Here is a 22378-nt window from a genome sequence, read left to right on the forward strand (position 1 = left end):
TTAATTCCATTTTGAAAATAAAGCATTCAATATATAAGCAACATTATTACAGGCATACCTTGTGATTTTCTGCAAGGACATACTTCATGAATATGCATAGACTCTGGGGTGCCTGGGTGGCACAGTTGGTTAAGCATCTGACTTCGGCTCAGGTCATGATCTCACAGTCTATGAGTTCGAGCCCCGCATTGGGCTCTGTGCTGACAGTGCAGACCCTGGAGCCTGCTTCGGATTCTGTGTCTCCCTCTCTCTCTGCCCCTCCCCTGCTCACTCTCTGTCTTTCTCTCAAAAATAAATACACATTAAAAAAATATGCATAGACTCTCTGGAATGATATTTAAGAAGCCAATGATAGTGGTTGTCTCTCAAGAGGGAGACTGAGGAACTGGTGTTTGGAGTCAGAAATGGGAGTAAAATAGACTTTTCACTGTATACTGTTCTATAAGGCTTAATTTGTAACCAAATGCATGGATCACGAATTGAAAGGAATTAATAGGAAAATATTAAAAGCTTCAGTGACTTATAATTACCAATGAATAATTTGTGGGGTACTTCATGACAGATCACAACATACCATGCTTCCCACTGGATTAGATACTAAGCACAATGCTGAGATCCAAACTCAGGACTTTTGACTCCAAGTGTGTGGCTTTCTAACACTATATTATTCCCAGTGTGATTGCTTCAAAGGCTGCACCCCTCTACCCCTGACACCCTCCAGGCCCACTCCCCAGGCTCAACAAGCCATTATGGAATTAACTCCCCAACCAGTCTTCAGCTAAATTTTTTTTCAACCACCTTTTTTTTTTTTTTTTAAAGAGAGAGAGAGTATGCATGTGAACCTGTGAGAAGGGCAGAGAGAGAGAGAGAGAGAGAGAGAGAGAGAGAGAGAGAATCCAAACAGGCTCCACGCCCAGCATGGAGTCCAACTCGGGGCTCGACTCCATGACCCTGGGATCATGACCCAAGCCAAAATCAAGAGTCCAACACTCAATCAACTGAGCCAGCCAGGTTCCCCTCAACCACACTTAAATTTTATTTTTTTTCTTAAGTAATCTCAACACCCATTGTGGGGCTGGAACTCACCACCCTGAGATCAAGAGTCACATGTTCTACCAACTGAGCCAGCCAGGTGCCCCTAGCTAACCACACTTCCATACGGTTTCCTTACTCTCTTTTCTCTCATTGAGATAGAACTTACATGTAGTAAAAGGTGCAAATGTTAAATGTTCAGTGAATTTTTATGTATGGTGTAACCACCATCCAGTTCAAAACATAGACTTTTGGAAGGCTCCTTTGTGCCCCCCTCCAGTTAATATCTCCCCCAAATGTAACCCTTATCTAGTTCCTATCATCACAGATTAATTTTGTCTGTTTTTGAACTTCTTATAAATGGAATCATAAAATATTCGTTGGTATCTGGCTTCTTTTGCTTAACACTATTTCATGAGATTTATCCATGTTGTGTGCAGCAGTTGTCTGTCAATTCCAGGAGTGGAAATGCTGAACCCAGAGGGCATACATATATATATACCTACCTTTATTTATACCGCCAGAGCTGTTCAATATAGTTTTTCAATGTATACTCCTACCAGCAATATAAGAAAGCTCCAGGTGCTCCAAATCCTCACCCACACTTGGTATGGTTAGTCCTTTTAATGTAATCCATGGTGATGGCAGTCACCAACTCTATTTTGACCCCCCCCCCCGACTTGGTTCTCTGGGTCCCCCATCTGCTCAGTCCTCTGATCTGACAGCAACTCAGTGGACTCTTTGAACTTCTGACCAACACTTCCTGACCTTCTTTCCTGGAATAGAACCCTATCCTGCTATGAGCCCAGCCCCTGATTGAATCCTTATGCCCACCACGAACAAATCTGATCTCTGCCACAGGCTGAGACCTGATTCCAGCACAGATGGAGCCCTAACGCTAGTCACAGACAGGTCTCTACCCTAATCACAGATTATATTCATAGCCCACCATGATGGAGCTGTAATCACAGGGTGAACCCTGATCCCAACTGAAGTATGAGCCATGACCTCAGCGGCAGATTGAGCTCTAATCTTAGATATAACATGAGCCCTGACCTAACTCACAAACTGACCTGATCCAAACTCATACTGATAAATACAAATGGCTGAGAGCAATGTTAGAAATTATTAGAGAATATTAGGGGTGTCTGGATGGTTCAGTCGGTTAAACATTCCAACTTCGGCTCAGGTCATGATCTTGCCATTCCTGAGTTCGAGTCCCGCGTTGGGCTTTGCCTAGAGTCTGTTTCAAATTCTGTGTCTTCCTCTCTTTCTCTGTCCTTCCCGACTCGCACTCTGAGTCTCTCTTAAAAATAAACATAAAAAAAGAGAAATGATTAGAGAATATGAAATCGCAAGAATAAAATGCATTGTGAAGCGAACTACTATATAGTCTTTCCTTGGTTCACTTCAAATTTTAATTCTGACTGAATTTCGCTAAGTTAGGGAAAGAAACTATAATCAACCCCACCCTGACATGTTGTAAAGAACAGGCTGGAGGCGGGGGAGTGTGGCTCAAGGAAGCCTAAAGCTGAGCTAGCCCTACAGATGGAGATGGAAAGACGGGTAACCTTCTTCCTGTCCTCACAAGATGGCAGGTTTATTTTAAGGGTGTTTTTAACAGCTTAAAAAAAAAATGGATTCAAAGAACACTCGGGGAAGCCTCTGATTTTTGGGCTTCTGCCCATGGTGCTTTTTTTTTTTTTTTTTTTTAACAATGGTATTTAACTCCCAGTGAGATTTGTTCTTTCATTACCTTCTGATCATATTGCTTTTCATATCCCCTTCTTGCAGTGGCTGTTGAAAAAGGAACCAGAGTCTTCAAGAATGAATGCTTGGAGGCTCTGTTTGCCCTTCATCTGCTAGTCAGCAGCAAGTTGAGAACATAAGTTTCACTTTTTCTTATGGCCTGGAGAAAAATCTTAATTTCACCCTTAACACCAGGAGAAGGGCATCTGAGTGGACTGTGTCCTGTGCAGGATGGGTGAGCAGTCTACAGGGCAAAGTGGACCCTTCACAGAAGTTGTCTCTCTTGGACAAAAGTCCTGATTGTTTTGGGATGTTTGATTTCCTAAACAATAACTAGGTAAGACAACTTGTGAAAAGGGGCCACATGGTATCGTGGACAAGCACTGGGCTGGAAGTCAGGAGACCTGAACAGTTCTGCCACCATATGTAACCTGCTAACAAATCCCTTCTCTCTATATAGGCCTCCTCTCCATTTATAATAATGAAGTCTAGCTGTTTGTAACATCTTTTACATACATTATCTCATTTAATTCTTACAACAATCCCAATAAATTGGGAACAGTTATTATTTCCATTTCACAGAAGAGGTAGCAGAAGTTAGGAGAAATTAAGATTCACCCAAGGTAACATAATAGTCATTTGGTTTTGTTTTGTTTTAGTTAAATGTTAAGAGTGAAGCAACTCTTTAATGTTATTTGTCATAATTTACTCATTGGCAAACACTTACTAAGCATTTTCATACAGCAAATACTGTTTTTGACTCAAAGAGCAAGTCATTTTCAGACCTAATCTCCTTGGTTAGCGTGTCAGCTGAAGAGAACATGAATATAGCATTTTCCCTTTCTCCTCCTTTCAGGACAAATTTGGGTTAACTTTATGTTCTGTCTCCCTGGAAATACAATAAAGGTACAATGAGGGCTATGATATTAGGCAGCATTGTTTATGGTAAAAATAACTCCCAATTGGTAAAGTGCATGTAAGTCAGGATATCTAAGGTAGGAAGCCATGACTTTGGATCTCCCTAAGTGTAGTAAACTAATCTCCCACAGGGAATCTGAAAGGTGTGTCCATAGGATGCAAAATATTGATTCTTATTTAAGATAGGTCATTTCTAAACTAAGGTTGTCACTACATGCACTGATGTAATCTTAACTCCTTGTACCTGAGCTGTCCACTTGCAGGGGGAGGCAAAAGAAAACTAATTATTAGATTACTACAAGAACTACTGAGGAGAAGTACCAGATGCTGTTATCTTGGGCCTTTGTGAGTTAATTTGATGCCATGTAAGGCCTATAGTAATTAAGTGAAACTCAATATCTAATTGAGCCCAATGACCATGAGAGTAGACATTTCAGGGGTGAATCCAGGTCAAACAATTTTGAAGATAGGATTCAACCCCTGTTTTTTCTGACTCTAGAGCCGAGGTTCTCCATCTTGTCTATAGATTGGACTCAGATTGAAATAATGTTGAAAACATTTGCCACAATGGACACAGCAATGGAAAAGAACAAAATAGTGCTACTCACAACATGAGTAAATCTCTCCAACTTAATGATGAAGGAAAGAAGTCAGATGCAAAAGAGTACATACTGGATAATTCCACTTACCTGAAGTTCAAAAACAGGCAAACTCACTAGAATAGTGGCTGTCATTGACGGGTGAGTGTTCACTGAATGGAGGCACATAGGAGTCTTCTAGGTGGCTACAAATATTCTTTATCTTGGAATCCTTATGCACTGTTGGTGGGAATGTAAATTGGTACAGACAACGTGAAAAACAGTATGGAGGTTCCTCAAAAAATTAAAAATATAAATATTATACGATCCAATAATTCCACTACTGGATATTTACCCAAAGAAAACAAAATGCTGATTTGAAAAGATATATGCACCCCTATGTTTATTGCAGCACTATTCACAATAGCCAAGATACTGAAGCAACATTGGGTACCTAGGTGGCTCAGTCAGTTTAAGCTGCTGACTTTTGATTTCTTTTTTTTTTTTTAATGTTTACTTATTTATTTTGAGAGAGAGAGAGAGAAAGCAGGGGAGGGGCAGGGAGAGAGAGCATCACAGAGCCCAATGTGGGCTTCAAACTCACAAACCGTGAGATCATGACCTGAGCGGCAGTCAAGAGTTGGACTCTTAACCAACTGAGCCACCCAGGCGCCCCCCCCGCCCCCCGACTGTTGATTTCTGCTCAGGTGATGATCTCGTTGTGGGATGAAGCCTTGTGTCCGGCTCTGTGCTGACAGCATGGAGCCTGCTTGGGATTCTCTCTCTTGCTCTCTCTCTGCCCCTCCCTTACTTGCTCTCTTTCTCTCTCTAAATAATTTTTTTTATTTAAAAAAAGATATGGAAACAACATAAGTGTCCATTGATAGAAGAATGGATAAAGAAGATGTACACATAGATAATGGAGTATTATACAACCATTAAAAATGAGATATTGCCAATTGTGACAACTTGGATGGACCTAGAGGGTATTTTGCAAGTAAAATAAGTCAGATTGAGAAATACAAATACCATATGATTTCACTCTAAAAAACAAAATAAATGAACAAACAAAAAGTAGAATCAGAACAAACTGATGGTTGCCAGAGGCGGTGGGGAGGGAGTGGGTAAAATGGGTGAAAGGGATTGGAAGATACAAACTTTAAGTTATGATGAATAAGTCATGAGAATAAAGGGTACAGCATAGGAAATATAGTCAATGATATTATAATAGCGATGTTTGGCGATAGATGGTAGCTACACTTGTGGTGAGCATAGCATAACGTAAAGAGATGTTGAATCACTATTTGTATACCTGAAACTAATGTAACATATTTCAAGTATACTCAAATACAATTTTTAAAAATTATGTATCTTGATCTATGTATTGGCTACATGGGTGGGTGAATATATTCATAAAATATGTAAAGACAGAGTTAATCAGGGAACCCAGAAACAGTAAAATAGGCTGGATCAAGGGTGGGTGGGGTGCTTAATGGGAGGTCAGGCAAACTTGAGGCCTTGGGCTAAAGGCTAAATCTTCTAGGAAATTTCTTTCTGACTCTGCAGGATAGAGAGTGCAAGCTCCATTGTGCAATAAGTGAACAGTGTTTTAACTGGAAAGATGCAAGGCTTTGAGGAGAAGCGAAATAGGGGAATGGGACCTGGATGTTCAACTCCCAAGGAAAACAGGGAACAGAACCTGGGGCTGCAACCAAAAGGCAGCCCCAGTGTGCCAGCGGCTATTAATATGAAACACAGGGAAGTAACATTTTGTGAATTTCAAGTGACAATTTTGGGGATGATGGTTTACTTTTCATGCGTCTCTCTTTTTCCCTTATCTACTTTGTAAGAAGTTTAATTGCAAGGGAATTAAATAAAATAATTTATAAGGCCTTATTTTAGTCAGTACAAAGCCCAGACAGCACCTGAAGTTAGGTCCTGCCCATGGTTGAAATGGATTAATTAATTCCTGGCTCCAGGATGGGACAAAATTTCTGCCATGAGGGCCAAATTGGAAGGGAGAATCCAGGAGTCATGTCTTATAAGAAATTGCTGAAAAGATGGAGGTCATTGTCCTAGAGAAGCAAATACCTCGGAGAAAGAGACAGAACATGGGAAGCGTCTCTAGATAGCTGAAGGTTTTCCACATAAGACAAAGGACTTACTCAGGGTGACTTCAGAGGGGAAACAGGACCAGTGAGTAGAAATTCTGGAAAATAGAGTGCAATGAGAAAAATCTTTCATGAGGAATTAGAGATTTTGCAATTTTTCTAAAATGCAGTTTATTCATTTGCTGGGCTAAGCTCTAGGATACAAAGGAGAACATGACCCACAAGGTCCCTTAAAGAGCTTATTAAGTGTGGCAGAGACTACAGATTGTCTAATATTTATTCTCCTTTCCTACTAACAAAATTCTCATTTTGTTATGGACTGTAATATGTCCAGCTAAAATATCACATTCCCTGACTTCTCCTGCAGCAAGGAATGACCAGTAAAATGTAAACGGAAGTTGTAGGGTGGAATTTCCAGGGCACGTTCTTAAGAAGGACTGAGTTAGATAGTGGAGGTACCATTATAACTCTCCCCTTTATTTCTGCTGGGAATGCAGATGTGATGACTCAAGTTTTAGCTGCCATCATGAGTTACTCTCCACATTTGAATCCGTTAAGGATAGTAGAAGAGAAAGACATAAGGATCTTGGGACTCTTAATAACTGTGAAGTCTCCATATCAGCTCTATATTGATTTTCTTTGAATGTCTTTTATATGAAAGAAACAAACTTCCTTATTTTTAAGTTATTTAGGTTTTCTGTAATTCACAGTCCATATTAATCCTGATTTGCTACGCAAAACTTTTTTCAAACTAAAATTGTATACAATGACAATTGAGATGTCTCTTAGCTCAAACAGCTGGATACTATGACTACTATTCTCCTAGGACCCAGTACCCTGTTACCTTCTGTAGGAAAATTTCCCAGATTCTTTAGGAAGATTCAATCTCTCCCTCCTTGGTTCTCTTACAACACTTTGTTTATTCTGCTAGGATAACACTAATTAAATTGAGTCTTACGGCATGTCCCTGACACATACATTTATGATTACTGTTCATAATTGGTTGCACAGGCATACCATGAGGAGAATGTTGAAATGGGGAGGGCACCTATGTTGCTGTCCAAGGTTCTGAACCTTCAAGACACACTAGGGCAGTTTCTCCAGTCTCTGAAACACTAATTCTCGCCAAATAATACTGGCAAGGTAAAGAAGAGGCAATAGCAGGCATAAACAATAAGAGCTGAAATAAAGAAGCAAACAGACAGAGAATAGAGGCTGCTCTGAACACAGCCACTGAGAGGGGGTCAAAGAAGAAAAATTAAAACACTTTTGAGAATTTCAAATAATGTCATCAGAGTTAAAAAAGATTGACAACCAAAGATGCGTCATAAATTGTTCTAAGTGATACAAACTGTGCGAGTTTGATATGAACAACTATATTTGTGCAGAAGGGAAACAGATTGTCATCTAGGTGGAGATGGCAGGAGGAGTGCTCTTCACTGGATTTATATCAGCATGCTTATGCTTTTTCTTTTCAATCATTATGTTTCTTTTTTTTTAATCTTGATAAATAGTTTGTAATTTTTATAAATACTGCCACACAAGAACTTGGATTGTCACTTATGTTTTACAATTTGTGCTGCTGATTTCATGTATTTTTTAAATTGATGACAAGAAATGTTTTCCCTTCCCCAAATTTGGAGAATGGGGTATTCTATCTTCATTTCCCACCTCTTTACAACCCATTTTCTGTTTGGCTTGACTAGCCAAGTGAGTTCCTCCTGTACAAGATTTTTACAGTGCTCTTGATTCAAATTCATGCTGGGTGTTTAAAAATGCATTATCTCAGTTAATCCTCTCAACAGCCCACAATATCAGTGTAATTATTCTCATTATAATTAGATTCATGTCATGGATCTCTGAGGCTCTTCATGAATTGGATAGCCGAAACAATGAATAGTAATTCATAAATGTCAATGGTCTTTTGTAATTTACCTGTCTCTCTCCCAAAATAGCCTATAGAAACTTTGAGGTCATGAACTATATCTTATTCATCATTATATTTTCAACAATGTCTAGCATGGGTTCTGACACATAGTAGGGGCTCAAAAGTATTTTTGGAATAAATAAATGAATTAATAAAATATACAATAATTAGCATTGTATTTAAATCACTTAAATAGGATGCATTTATGAATAAAAGATCAAAGATACACAAGGGAAATCTCAAAATAGTCTTAACTGTGGTGAAAGGATTAGAAAAACATCCTATATGGCATTTCTACTGTGTGAAATAATGTATTCTTGAAAATTAAGACAAAGAACAGAAATCGTGAAATAATCGTCCTTCACATCTAGGTGTCACTCCTGTGATGAGCCAAAATGATTTAGCCTATTCTAGAGAATAAAAGGACAAGCCCTCCAGTCCCATCTTTTTCTCTTCCCTTCCTTTCTTCCATTGTCTCCCTTCTCCTTTCTCTCCTTCCCTTTGTGTTCCCATTTTCAAACATTTACTGTGATCCTACTGCATTAATGCACTATGAGGATTTCATCCTACTTTCAAACAGCTTACTCTCTAGTCAAGAGAAAAAAAATTCACAGATACCGGTATCTATAAACATAGTGGTAACATCCGGCTTTATACAATAACATGAAATCCACAATTTTCCCCAGAGCTGCCCTCTTGCCCAATGTGAACCCTGTCTTGGGAGACTTGCCTGATCTTATCTCCTGAGTACAGGAGCAAAGAAAATTCTTTTTCTCAGTCTGTAAGTACCCATTTTATCTGGCTGAATTACAATAACAGCAAGGCTTTCCCCTGGGAGTAAGAGCTAGGGAAAGCTTCAGAATGGTATCTAAAATGACCAAAGCTACTCAAAAGAAAGATTGTTAACAACTGGATTGTAACAATCCAACACAGATTGGACAACAATGCAACAAAGATGGTAACAACTTTTTAGCTCTTCAGGTCAACCCCCCTCAATTTTCAGATCTGGAAGCTGGGGTCCAGAGAGATGAAAGGATCTACCCTCAATCACACTGTAAGTCAGTGGCAGTGCCAGGGCTCAAGTACAGGTTTACAGACTCCCATTAAGTATCCTTTCTATTTTCCATTATTTCTTAAAGTTCCCAAGGTTTACTCAGGGCTAATGTGTATAGCCACAGCTTTGAACAGCTCTGACATGACCATGATGTAAATGGCACCCTTAGAGTTTTGCATGCAGCAGCCTTGGTTTCACCGATGTGCTCTTGAGATTATTTTAAGTAGTGCAGAACAAATGTTTATAGATACTATAATTATCCATTTATTTTAATATTTAGAACACACAAAGAGCACATCAAAATTTGGCATTACATATAGGGACACTATATAAAGATTTAAAGTTCGTCTTAAGATTTAAGTTAAAAAAGTAAATAAATTGAAATTAAAACAGGGTTTTTAAAAAGTTTATTCATTTACTCTGAGAGAGAGAGACAGAGAGTGAGAGAAAGAGAGAAAGAGAACGCGTCTTCATGGGGTAGGGGCAGAGAGAGCGAGAGAGAGGGAGAGAATCTCAAGTGGGCTCCTCCCTGTCAGCATGCAGCTCTATGCAGGGCTCAATCTCACAAATTGTGAAATCATGACCTGAGCCAAAATCAAGAGTTAGATGTTCAATCCACTGAGCCACCCAGGTACCCCAAAATTAAAACAGTTTTTTAAAGTGCTGTAAGTAGTTCAAGAATGTAGCAAAAATAATAAAAGTGGTATAGAGATTACTGACTTTTAGGAAACCTTGTTTTTTATATCATGCTGCATCCTCTAAGATAAGATAAAGGACTTTGACACATTTACCTGCTCAGGACATTATGAGAAGATAAAAAAATTTTTTTTTGAGAAGACAACTTTTTTATGTGAAAGTGATGATTAAATAGTTGGAAAATACGTACATTTAGCAGAAACAGGTTAAACACAGTTAGGAGAGGATATTTTATACTTCATCCAAGAAGGATAGAAGGGAACTAGGTGGGAGAATTAGGCCTGCATTTTAGCCTGTAGTGGAAATGATTATATTTTCAAATATGCATTCATGTATTAGCAAAGGGTCAGATAGGAACCCTGTGACCTCTTTTCCTATAACTGAATGTGAATATTTATCAGACAAGCTAGGTTCAAATCGTGCTTCTGCTCCTTCCCAGCTTGTGCCCTCTGTCATGTCCCTTAACCCATCTGAATTTACAAAAAAGCTGTGTGGTGAGGATTAACTATGAGATTGTAAAAATGCCTTGAAAGGAAGAGTGAGAGAAATCCTGAAGGAGAGAGGAAGAAAAAGAGAATAACGAAAGAGAGGAAAGCTAGGTTGGAGAGACTGTAAGAATGGGAGCTGGTAAAAGTGTCTCAGACTTTATGTGCCGAAATAGTCATTCTTGTCACAAGCTGCTAGATTCTCTTCTTATGAAAACATTTCTAAGGTGGCAGATGAATATATTTTTAAAAAATTTCCTGAAACATAACACTCTAACAGGATGTGTTAGAGAAATGCCAAGAAAAGAAGGCAGAAGGAGGTAAAGTCCTTGGATGAAGAGGAAGATAAAGTGATTTATGTACGGACCTACAGAGGAAGAAGTCTCTCCTCCACAAAGTCCTCCTGACCCGTTGGGTAGATTTGACTGTCTCCTTCTTCGACCCCCACTACACTTACACACCTTCTACTAGGGTTGGTGCAATGGTTTAGGGACTTCTTTGTCATTCCCACTAGAAGTAAAGCCCTTGAGTGTGAGGACTGTGTCTTCTTCACCTTGTGTATTCCCAGTTTTTCCCACGGAACATGGCACATAATATGCCACGCAAATGTTTGTTGAATGAATGAGCCCGGATCACGGGACCTGAAACCCTGTCTCTTGAGGGATGAATGGTGTGGTTCAAGGAACACTTATCCTGGAGAAGAGATAAATCTGGGGAGTTACATTCACTGTTTTCCAATATCTGAAGACTATTTTTTGGAAGTATATTTAAAATGGGCTCTATGGTTCCCATGGCACAGTTAGGTCTCAGAAAGCAAGTCTGACTCACTGTAAGAAATTCTAACCATGAGAACTGGCCAACAATGACATGGCCTGTCTCAAGGGGTCAAGAGCTTATTGCAGCAGAGACTAGATACCATTTTTCAGACATTAGATTAAATGATATCTGTAGTCTGCCTGTCTTCTATTCTTCATATGAGTCTCTTCTCTTTTGCTTGTTAAGTTTTTGGCTGATTTAAAACATTTCCCCCACTGGGCATCTATATCTATTCTTGGAACCATAGACCTCAGAGTTGGAAGGAACCTCAGAATTCATTTGGTCCAATCCCTTCTTTGTACCACTTTACATGGGAGAAAACCAAGACCCAAGTCAATTAGCTATATTAGGGTGGATGATAGCCTCACAACCCAGATCTCCAGGGTTCTCTTCATTGCTGACCAAGGTATGGTACCCTTGTGTCTGAGCAGTATGACTCTCTTCCCTTTTCTTGCCCCTGCATCTTAGAGTCTCTCAGCAGGTACTCCGTTCCCCATTCTCTCACATCAGAATAAAGTTCAAAGAGAATTTGGAGAGTTAGTAAAGACGTATCATAATGAAACTGTCCTGATTTTTTTTTTTTTTGATAAGCCATATTGCAGAGTAGCTAAGGGCCATGCACTTGGAGGAGAACACACAGCCAATGCACTGTAGAACGTACCCGCCATCTCCATGAGCTCTGGTGCTGGGCTTCATGTGCCCAGAGGCAGAGGAAACCATTTTTAATTTACATGAGTGATATATGGGATTGAAACTTGAGGGTTATAGAGACCTGGATTCCAGTTACTCCACTTTTCTAGTTGTGTGATATTGGGCAAGTTAATTAACCCTCTGATCCCCAGTTTCCTCATGTTTAATATGAGAATAACTATACCTCCCTCCCAGGGGAGAGGTAAGGCTTACGTAAAAACAACAACAACAACAACAACATATATAAAACTCTGAGCATAGTCTTTTTTTCTTCCTGTCTTTTCTCAGATATAAAAATATCTGAGACTAAACGTTCTCCTCAACATTCCAGCCTCTTCCCTTTCTATAGGAAACAATCCTGCTCAATCCCAACGTCGATCTCCGTGAAAACTTGCCCTGCACTCTAACTAGGTGACAATGCATATCACTTCCCTCTACAAGCTTGTTTCTCCAGCTGTAAATGAAGGCAAGAGAGGAAGGAGTGTCTGCTTTCTATTTATAGCAATCTGTTAACACAAGTATATCCTAATTTTGAAATGTTAAGAAATAAAAGATGTATAAAAATTGGGTTAGAATGCTATCTAAGGTCCCTCCCTGCTCTGACATTATTTGAGCCTGAGAATTTAAATCTCCCTCTCATCCCCACCCCCACTCCCATTTCCTTTTTCCATTCGTACCCTCTTTTTGGCCTTAGAACACAGAACTCAGCAACAGTGTGCTGTGCAGGTGGAAGGATTTTAAGAAATTTAGCTTTCTCCCCTGGACCCCCAGTAGGAACCAGTCCCAGAAATTGCTGTGGCTGGAATGTAGGGAAGCCCAGAACAGATCTGGTTGCTTCACTCAGCTGGAACACAGCCTATCTTTTAAACTTGCACACTTTTCTTTATGATTTCACTGTGTCATCTTCAGCCAGCACGCAATTTCCTTTAGGGAAATCCAGCAGCTGAGTTAGAGAACTACAGACCTAAAAGGATATAAGCTGGATTATAAAGAAACCAAGTTTCTACAAAAGCCTTGTGACACACCGTGTTCCTGTTCTGGTCTCTGGTTTTGGTTTCATTTTGTTTTTGTTTTTGTTTTGTTTTTTTTGTTTTTCCCTTTTTTCTCAAGAGCCGAGTGGCTTAAGCTTTTCTGACCAAATGACATTAATTACCGTTTCTTCTTTGGCCCATTTTAGTAAAGAGAGGCCACAAGCTAGTTCTCCTAAAGATTTATAATTAATTTAAAAATTAGGAATACATATGAAAAGGCATTTCTGACTTCTGTGGAAAAACTTACACAGGATCCAGTAACAGTGAGGCCGTATTTCCTCATGGCAAAAATTGGCCTAGACTAAGTAGCAGCTGCCTTCTTGGGGCCTGGCTCTCCAGTTGACCTGTGTCTGTTCCTCCCTTATATCACCTGACCTGCACGGTCAATATCAAATTTATACTGTTAAAGATAGCCCACTTCACTAGAGCCTCATCCTTGCAGATGAATGAGTTTGTGACTCCAGGAACAGATCATAACTGCGAATATCTGTGAATCACCAATCATACAAAGCTATTTGTAGTCAATTAGAAACATTTTAAATCCAGTTGATGACATTACAAGTGTCTGGATCTGGCACACAAAAGGCACTCACTAAAGAGTAGTTGCTACTGGGGCGCCTGGGTGGCTCAGTCGGTTAAGCGTCTGACTTCAGCTCAGGTCATGATATCGCGGTTTGTGGGTTTGAGCCCCGCGTTAGGCTCTGTGCTGACAGCTCAGAGCCTGGAGCCTGTTTCGGGTTCTGTGTCTCCCTCTCCCATTGATGCTCTGTCTCTCTCTGTCTCAAAAATAAATAAATGTTTAAAAAAAATTTTTTTAAAGAGTAGATGCTAGTAGTAGTAGTAGAAGTAGCATTATTATAACTTAACTGAGGTGTATGTCGTCATTTTTAGGGCAGAATTGGGTCAGTGGTGCCTCTAAGAGAAACACAAATGAGACTCTGCAAGAGCAGAAATCTTTACTGAATGCCCTTGGAAACAAGATGGGAATTATATCACAACACATACGATTATTTCACGAAACTTCTCACTACAAATCTCTCCCCAGAGCTCCATCCTTCAGGGTGACAGCTCATTTCATCTCCATCTCTTCCCACCACTCACCTCCACCCATTTGCCTCCTCTCTCCCCCTTTCCCTGCTTCCCTTCTTTCTCCTGAAAAGCAGTCAGCTTCTGTTATGCTCCTGTTTCCAGGGAAAAGACAGTAGGCAGAGAATTTGTAAATACTTACATTTAGTGTTCTCTTCTTTTGTCTTTATCTCAATTATTAATATTTAAAGAATAATTACTGAGAAACTGCAGAAATCCTTCATTCTTTGTCAAATATGCCAGAGAAGAGTTTATATAATTTAGACTGGACTGGATTGATAAGACCTATGATAGAGGCCCGTATAAAGTACATGAAGGAGGTGGAGATGGGGGTACAAATGGAGGTAAATCCGTGAAATCCAGGCAATGCCCCACTTCCTCTCACTGCTCTGCTCTCCCAATACGTCACCCACCAACTTCACAATGAGTTCAGAAAAAGGAGTGGGAGTTTCAGGCGAGGAGGATCATTCCTAGCTGGCTTCTGGGAGGAGGAGGGGCCTAAATGACGCTGAGTGGAATTCTGCCATCCAGAGCTTCTTCAGCCCTTCCCTTTCCTTTCACAAATCCCTGCTCAAACCCCTGTCCACCCCCACCCCAATAAATAGGCGGTTTGGTGGGATCTCTTTGCAAACAGACTGGAAGTGTTCTCAGCAGGAAAGCAACTACTCTTTTCACTTCCTTTCCTTTGCCTAGGGGTCTGTGGTGGGTGCAGGCTTAGGCCAAGAGGAATACAAAGCAATCTTTTTCTTTTTTTAATTTTTTAAAAATGTTTATTTATTTTTGAGATAGAGACAGAGCGTGAGCAGGAGAGAGGCAGAGAGAGAGGGAGACACAGAATCCAAAGCAGGCTCCAGGCTCTGAGCTGTCAGCACAGAGCCAGATGCAGGGCTCAAGTCCACAAACCCCGACATCATGACCTGAGCCAAAGTCGAAGGCTTAACCGACTGAGCCACCGGGCCGCCCCTAAAGCAATCTTTTGAGAAATACATTAGAGAGTCTTGGAACAACTCTCTGGTTGGGAATTTAAGGACTATGTGTTTCCTGTGTGACTTCAGGCTAGTTGCTTTCCTTCTCTGATTCTCAATTTTCTCTTCAACAAAATGGAGCTGTAATCCTATCTCTGATTACCTCACAAGACTGTTGGAAAACATATGCTGTAAAATGAGGTATTCACAGGGGAGTTGTCTCCTTGCTCTAATCCTGCTTTGCCACCCACAGTTACCAAAGTGACATCTCTTCTTTCCATGATACTTGAAGACTCCTTCCCATTGTTTTGAGGGTTTGGCAGTCTTTCCTAGTCTATGTGAAAATAGTCATAGTTTCTCCCTTGGATGTTGCTATTGTGAGATATAGGTCTAGTTTTTCAGAAAGACCTAGAGATGAAGTCTGTGCCTTTTGACTCAACGGACCCTGGGCATATCTCCCTCCTTCATTCATTTATTCATTCATTTGATTAGAGGGCAACCATTGTTCATCCAACACACTTTCTTTTAGCCTTTAATCTGCCTGCTGTGATGGGGACAGACTTAAATAAGCAAGTCCGGGGTTCAGGGTTCCAGGAGCTCGGAGTCTTTCAGGGAGGCAGCTGAGTGACCACAGTTTGCAAAACATAAGATAATGGTGGCAAAAGGTCTCTATGAGCTTGCAGTTAAGATGTTGGCCTGAGACTGGTGGATTCATTTCCAAGATAGACTCACATAGCTGCTCAGGAGGCTTTAATTTCTTGCCATGTGGACCTCCCCTTGGTGCTGCTTGAGTGTCCTTAGAACTTGGCTGCTGGCTTCCTCCAGAGCTAGTGATCCAAGAAAGAGCAAGGCATAAAAGGCTGTCTTTTGTGACGTCGCCTTGAAAATCACCCTCCATCATTACCATGATATTCTATAGGTTACACAGACCACCCAATTCATTGTAGGAAGGAGTGGAGAGGAGAAGGGAGAAGAGGAGAATCACTGGGGGCCATCTTGGAGGCTGGTTACGACATGACCCTTGAAAAAATCTTTGGATAACTAAATATTTGGGTTCTCTTGGTCCTTTCATGGAAACTCTCTCAGTACTGGTACACTGTCTCTATTCTGCCCCTCATCACACCTGATCTTGAATCTCTGGCCCATCACCATTTTTACATGTGTATAAAAATTCACCCTCGTTAACATAGAGTAAATGGAGGTGGGGTGATATCAAACAAAATGCAACTTTCAGCTGCCTCTGACTCCATTTCTGACACTCCACCACCTTCTGAAAGCTCACTTTCCTGACACTCTATTCCTAGCTCCTTCTCTGATAGAGAGCAGGCTCAACATATCTTTTTGCAGTCCTCCGTGAATTCTGCTAAGTAATGTTTTCCCCACATTATTACAGAAGTGTTTATAAAGTGGGAGCCCAGAGTAGTTAATGACTGTATGAGGAGGAGGGAAAAGCATTGTTAAAGAAGGAACCTCCTTATCCCAGGTTTCTTGCATTCCTATGCTGGGAGTTCCTTAAAGGGAGGAATAGTAGCTTATGTGACTGGTGAGTTTGCAAGAAGGAATAATATATACAAGGCTCAGCACTTACCTCTCTTTTTTATCCTTTGGCACAAGCCCAGATGAACCTGGCAGATATTTTAGTCCATACTTTGACAATTCAAGTATTATAGGAGATCAGCAACTGCCTGGAGCTGAGTGAGGAAAAGGTCACAGACATATTAGGAAAGGGTATAGGATACTCAAGGTATGTTGGTGCTTTTACAGCTATATAACACTGTCAAAACTCACCAAATTGTACACTATAAGTATGTGCAGTTTGTTATGTCAATTATATGTCAATAAATGTGGAAAAAATTAAACAGATAAATGCAGAGAGAATTATGAAAAGAATTTTATAATTATGAAAAAGCATTTTATATAATTACATGATTTTATTATAAAAACCAAGGGGAGTCACCTATAAAATTTATATACATGTACATAGAAAATGGGAAAAAATTGTTAACCAATTTAAAAATCTTTCAGATAAAAGCATCATTGTTTTTTAACTCATTTGTTAAAATTATTATAATTCCACATCTTCCAAATAGTTTGCAAGAAAAACTGATTAATATGATGAAAGATGGATATTTACTAACCTGAATTTCAACAAAAAGCAATGGGAATATACAACTGAAAGAGGAAATCAAGTTTTGATATAGTCTTGGGTTTACATATCACCATGAGGCATCTTTTTTAGCTATGACAGCCTCAAAATAAAGCATCCAAAGAAGTTGAAATGAGAACAGACATTTACATTTCTATATCACAAATTATTTTTAAAAAATTTTCAAGTTTATTTATTTTGAGAGAGAGAGAGACAGAGAGAGAGAGAGCAGGAGGGGCAGGCAGAGAGAGAATCCCAAGTACGCTCCGCATGCTGTCAGCGCAGAGATCCATGTGGGGCTCAAACCCACGAACCTGTGAGATCATAACCAGAGGCAAAATCAAGAGTCAGATGCTTAACTGACTGAGCCACCCAGGTGCCCCTATTTTTAAAAAAAATTTTAAATAATTAAATTCATTTAACCACATGGTACTGACTATAATATCATCGCTAACAAAAATGTTTTTCTATAACTAGTAGATAAAATAAAAATAATTTAAAATAATCTTAGAAACAATACTTGTAATAGATAAAATAAAACTTTAAATATTTTTTAAAATGTCTGCCTAACTGTACGACCAAATATTAACAAAGTCATTTGGCCTCAAACATAAGCCATATTCTCTTAGACTTTATTAATGATAAAAATGACATTTTTTATTCAATCAGCATATGAGATATGTTATCAATCTACATATGAAATAGTTCTCAATGGGGCCTTCCAGGTGGCTCACTCAGGTTGAATTTCTGACTCTTAGTTTCTGGCTCAGGTCATGATCTCATGGTTTGGTTCATGGGATCAAGCCCGAGTCAGGCTCTAGCCTGGAGCGTGCTAGGGATTCTCTCTCTCCCTCTCTCTCTCTGCCCCTCCCCTGCTCTCTTTCTCTGTCAAAACAAATTAAAGAAGAAAGAAGGAAAGAAAGAAAGAAAGAAAGAAAGAAAGAAAGAAAGAAAGAAAGAAAAAGAAATACAGTAGTTCCCAACTGAGCAGGGAAAATGTGGGAGTCATTTATTGACCTCCCCGTAATAGTGGTGACATTTTGCTTGATTTTTGAAGACTGGATAGAAGGTCATCAAATAAAAATGTGGGAGAGGGCATTACAGGCAGAAAGAGGAGAATAATAGAAGATATGCAAACATTAAGGAAAGAACCTAGTCCATGAGGGAAATGCATAACTGTGGTATTTAAGATATTTAAGGTATTAACTGTGTATGTTGGAAAGTGGCAGGATAAGAGGCTGTTGAGCTAAGCCCTGGGTCTAGATCCACATTAGACATATGTGTCTTGAAAGTAGGGATTCCCGCTGATTTCCTGGCACTTAGAACAATGTCTCACTGAGGGGGAAAAAATAAAAGAACATTTCTATTATGTTTAACGAATTTGAATGTTTCCCTGTGGGTGATAGGGTTTTAGTTCTTCAGCCTTTCTTTTTCTTCTGTGAACTAGCCCATATATTTTTTTAAAGTTAGCCAGAGCTGGTTTCTGTTGCTTACAATCAAAGAACCCTGCCTGATTCAGTCTCCTCAATATCTCTGCCATGCAGTATATCAAGGGCCTCCAAAGTCCTTTCAGTAGTGGGCCAAAGTTCAGAAATCTCTGGGTGTGCAGCCATGGCATTTAAACTAATAAACATGGAAAGTTAAGAGGGTCCATGCATGTACTAGATGGAAGTCCAGTGTGTGTATTTAAGTCAAGTGTGTGGAACATATGAATGAGCAGAAACATTAAACACAACCTTTAGGAAAAGACAACAGCCAAGTGCAAACAAAAAGAAAGCAGAGTATGCATTATTCATATTACAAAATAAACTCAAGGAAAGCAAACTCTATTTAGATATTTACAAAAGGGAGAGCACTACATAACAAAGTTCATACAAATGGGCCAAATCTCTCCTTACAAGAAGATTAACAACCTTAAATTTCTTTATTATAGAAATAAGAATGAAAATACCTAAACTGAGCAGTCAGATTAAGAAACATGACAAAGAGAAGGGAGTAGACAGAAAGAGAAAAGTGTTTGGCTGCAGGCAGATTCATGTGTGTGGAGTAGGGGGATGAAGAAGGGACTCTCAAATGCACAGATCATATGGTCAGAGAGGTTCAAGGACAACCCAAAAAGCTCAGTGTCAAAGAAGCAAGGGAAACCGTTTTAATGAAGAAGTAATGAGTTACAGGGGTGCCAGACTGGCTCAGTTGGTGGAGCATGCGGCTCTTGATCTGGGGTTGTGAGTTTCAGCCCCATGTTGGGAGTAGAGATGACTTAAAAATAAAATCTTTTTTTAAAAAAAGAAGTAAGGAGTTGCAGAAATAAAGGAATGATTGGGGCACCTGGGTGGCTCAGTCAGTTGAGCGTCCGACTTCGGCTCAGGTCATGCTCTCGCAGTTTGTGGGTTAGAGCCCCGCGTTGGGCTTTGTGCTGACAGCTCAGAGCCTGGAGCCTGCTTCAGATTCTGTGTCTCCCTCTCCCCCCCCCCCCCCCCCCCGGCTCATACTCTGTCTCTCTCTCCTTCAAAAATAAATAAACATTAAAAAAATTTTTTTTAAAGGAATGATCAATAGTATCCAATTCAAAAGAGAGATCCAATAAGAAAATTACTTAAATTACTACAGAATTTGGCAATTACTAGTAAGAAGTCACCAGGGTTTCTTCTGCACCTCCCACAGAAAGGAAAGACTTTTGCAGAATTCAAAGAAAGGTCATTGAGGCAGTGGCCAGTTCCTATGTTTGCCATTCAGCATCTCATTAGCCTTCTTATGGTAAGTGTGCTCCAATTTTTCTATGAAAGAGACATCACTTCTTTCTTCAGCCATGTGATTTGGGTGAAGCAGACACACCTCTATGTCCAGGGGTTGATTTGACAGACTATGGGCTGGATAACTTAATGCTCTTTCCAACCCTCTTCTCCCTTGGCTGCCTCACCTGTACTCAGTTTCCCAACCACCTTAAGGTGAGCAGCGGCAATGTGATCTATGGCACCAAAGAGACATGATATCTAGATAGACATGATAACTAGAACGGGAACATCCATCTTTTAAAAAAAATTTTTTTAATGTTTATTTATTTTTGAGAGAGACAGAGACAGAATACGAATGGATTAGGGGCAGAGAGAGAGGGAGACACAGAATCCGAAGCAGGCTCCAGGCTCCAAGCCGTCAGCACAGAGCCCGATGTGGGGCTCAAACTCACAGAGCCGTGAGATCATGACCTGAGCCGAAGTCAGACGCTCAACAGACTGAGCCACCCAGGCACCCCTGGAGCATTCATCTTTTGGAAAAAGTGGAAGGATCAAGAGAACCACAGCTCTACCTGTCCGAAACCATGGAAGCATGGGATGACACCAGTAGCTGTGTGATCCCAGACTTTCTGTGCTATGAGAACTATAAACCCCTGTCCTCCTGTCCCTTGTCCCCTGTAAATTCTGTTCTCATCGCTGAATTAATCTCTGTTGTAGAAGACCTGTGACTTATGATGATGCTGACCTTGCCCCTGGTTCTGGAGGTGGCTGTGTGACTCAAGTCCATGGCAGTTCATGCAGTACATTTTCTTGATGACAGCAAATTGCTCAGGGATGGGCACCAGAGCAAAGTCAGGACAATTAGAGCCAAAGAAACTCAGTTTCTAGGATGTTCGTGTAAACTGTCATAGAAGCATATTTCTCTTTTCCTGCAGTAACTGAGCAAGAGATGGTGTGTAGGTGGAGCTGTGGCAGCATCTTGCCACCATGAAGGGAGAATCTGTCTGAGACTCAAGCTAGCATGGAAGAAGCTGAGCCCAGAGATGAAGAGAAACTGGGTTCTGAGGACATAGCTTGAGATTTATTCAAGCCTTATTTGGGGTCACCCCTACACCTGGAGTTTTCATATGTGAGTCAATAAATTTCCTCTTAGTTTAAGCCAGTTAGTCTTGGGGTTTCTGTAAATGAAATTGAAAATGATTGTATTTTCCAGCGATGGCCGCATCAATATATTTATCCCACTGCACCAGTGCTTTTCTTGCAATGACTGATATCCTTTCCACCAAGGTGGGGTCTGTATTCCCATCCCTTGAGTCTGGGTGGGGCTTGTGACTGCCCTGACCAGTGGAGGATGGCACAGTGATGCTATGTGACTTCTGAGGCTAAGACATAAAAAGGTACAGTTTCCATCTCTCTCTTTCTGTCTCTCTTCCAACGTTCGCCTTTGTAACCCACCCAATATCTTGTGAGGAAACCTAATCCACTTAGAGAAGCCATGTGTAGCTGCAACCCACAAGCCCAGCTAAGGTCTCACCTGAGAGCCAGAATCTATCACTAGATGTGGGTGAATGAGCCTTCAGATGATGCCAGCCTCCAGTCTTCAAGTCTTCCAGCTAAGACTGAGACATCACAGAACAGAGAGGCAAGCCATTCTGGTGGTGCCCTGTGGTGCCCTCTCTGATGTCCTGACCCATAAAAAATGTGAAAGGTAATATATGATTATCATTGTTTTCATGCAAACTAAGTTTTAGGATAATTTGTCCTACAGTAATAGTTAAACTAATACAGAGTTCTAATTAATAGAATTCATTTTCTATGTGAGAGTGGTTTAAGAAGAATAGTGGAATGAGAAATAAGATTGCAGAGTGTGAGGAGTGAGTTGAAGATGAAGAACAAGATCTGGAAAGTAAGCTATTCTGGAAAATGTCCATGAAATCATGTCTGTGGGATTAGGAAAGGACTAAAAAACAAGTCTGAATCCAAAGCAAACAGCAGCCTTCATACTTCCGCTCATCATCAGAGGGCCAAGGCTCTGAGTTTGAAAGAATCCACGAGGAGGATCTTCGGCTAACAGGTTCTGTGCATTCCTCTGGATTCCATGAGGCATTAAGTATCACAGGTGGATCGGGGAAACCCTCAAGAAGAAGGCATTTATTTGAGGATTGTCTATTCAAAACCTCTAGCAGACTCCACCACCTACAATAAAGATCAAGCTCTTCCACCTGGCATTCAAGGGCTTCCTTGACATTTCTGTTTCCCAACTTCTCCTTCACATGCTCCACACTCCAGTAGAACCACAGCACTACAAACAGCACTACTTGATATTCTCCAAAGTGCCCTTCACTCTGCCACCTCTGAG

At 40.3% G+C, this 22378-nt stretch overlaps 1 long non-coding RNA gene across 1 annotated transcript; it reads right to left on the minus strand.

Moving 5' to 3' along the window:
- Positions 1-3602: 3602 nt before the first annotated feature.
- LOC122474684 lies at positions 3603-16833 on the minus strand. The gene is made up of 3 exons (XR_006294979.1): positions 16727-16833; positions 6443-6486; positions 3603-4517 (listed from the first exon to the last, which is right to left on the minus strand). It is a non-coding gene; the product is annotated as an uncharacterized LOC122474684 (long non-coding RNA).
- Positions 16834-22378: the final 5545 nt, after the last annotated feature.

Source organism: Prionailurus bengalensis, chromosome D4 (genome assembly GCF_016509475.1).
Source record: "Prionailurus bengalensis isolate Pbe53 chromosome D4, Fcat_Pben_1.1_paternal_pri, whole genome shotgun sequence".
NCBI classification, from domain to species: Eukaryota; Metazoa; Chordata; class Mammalia; order Carnivora; family Felidae; genus Prionailurus; species Prionailurus bengalensis.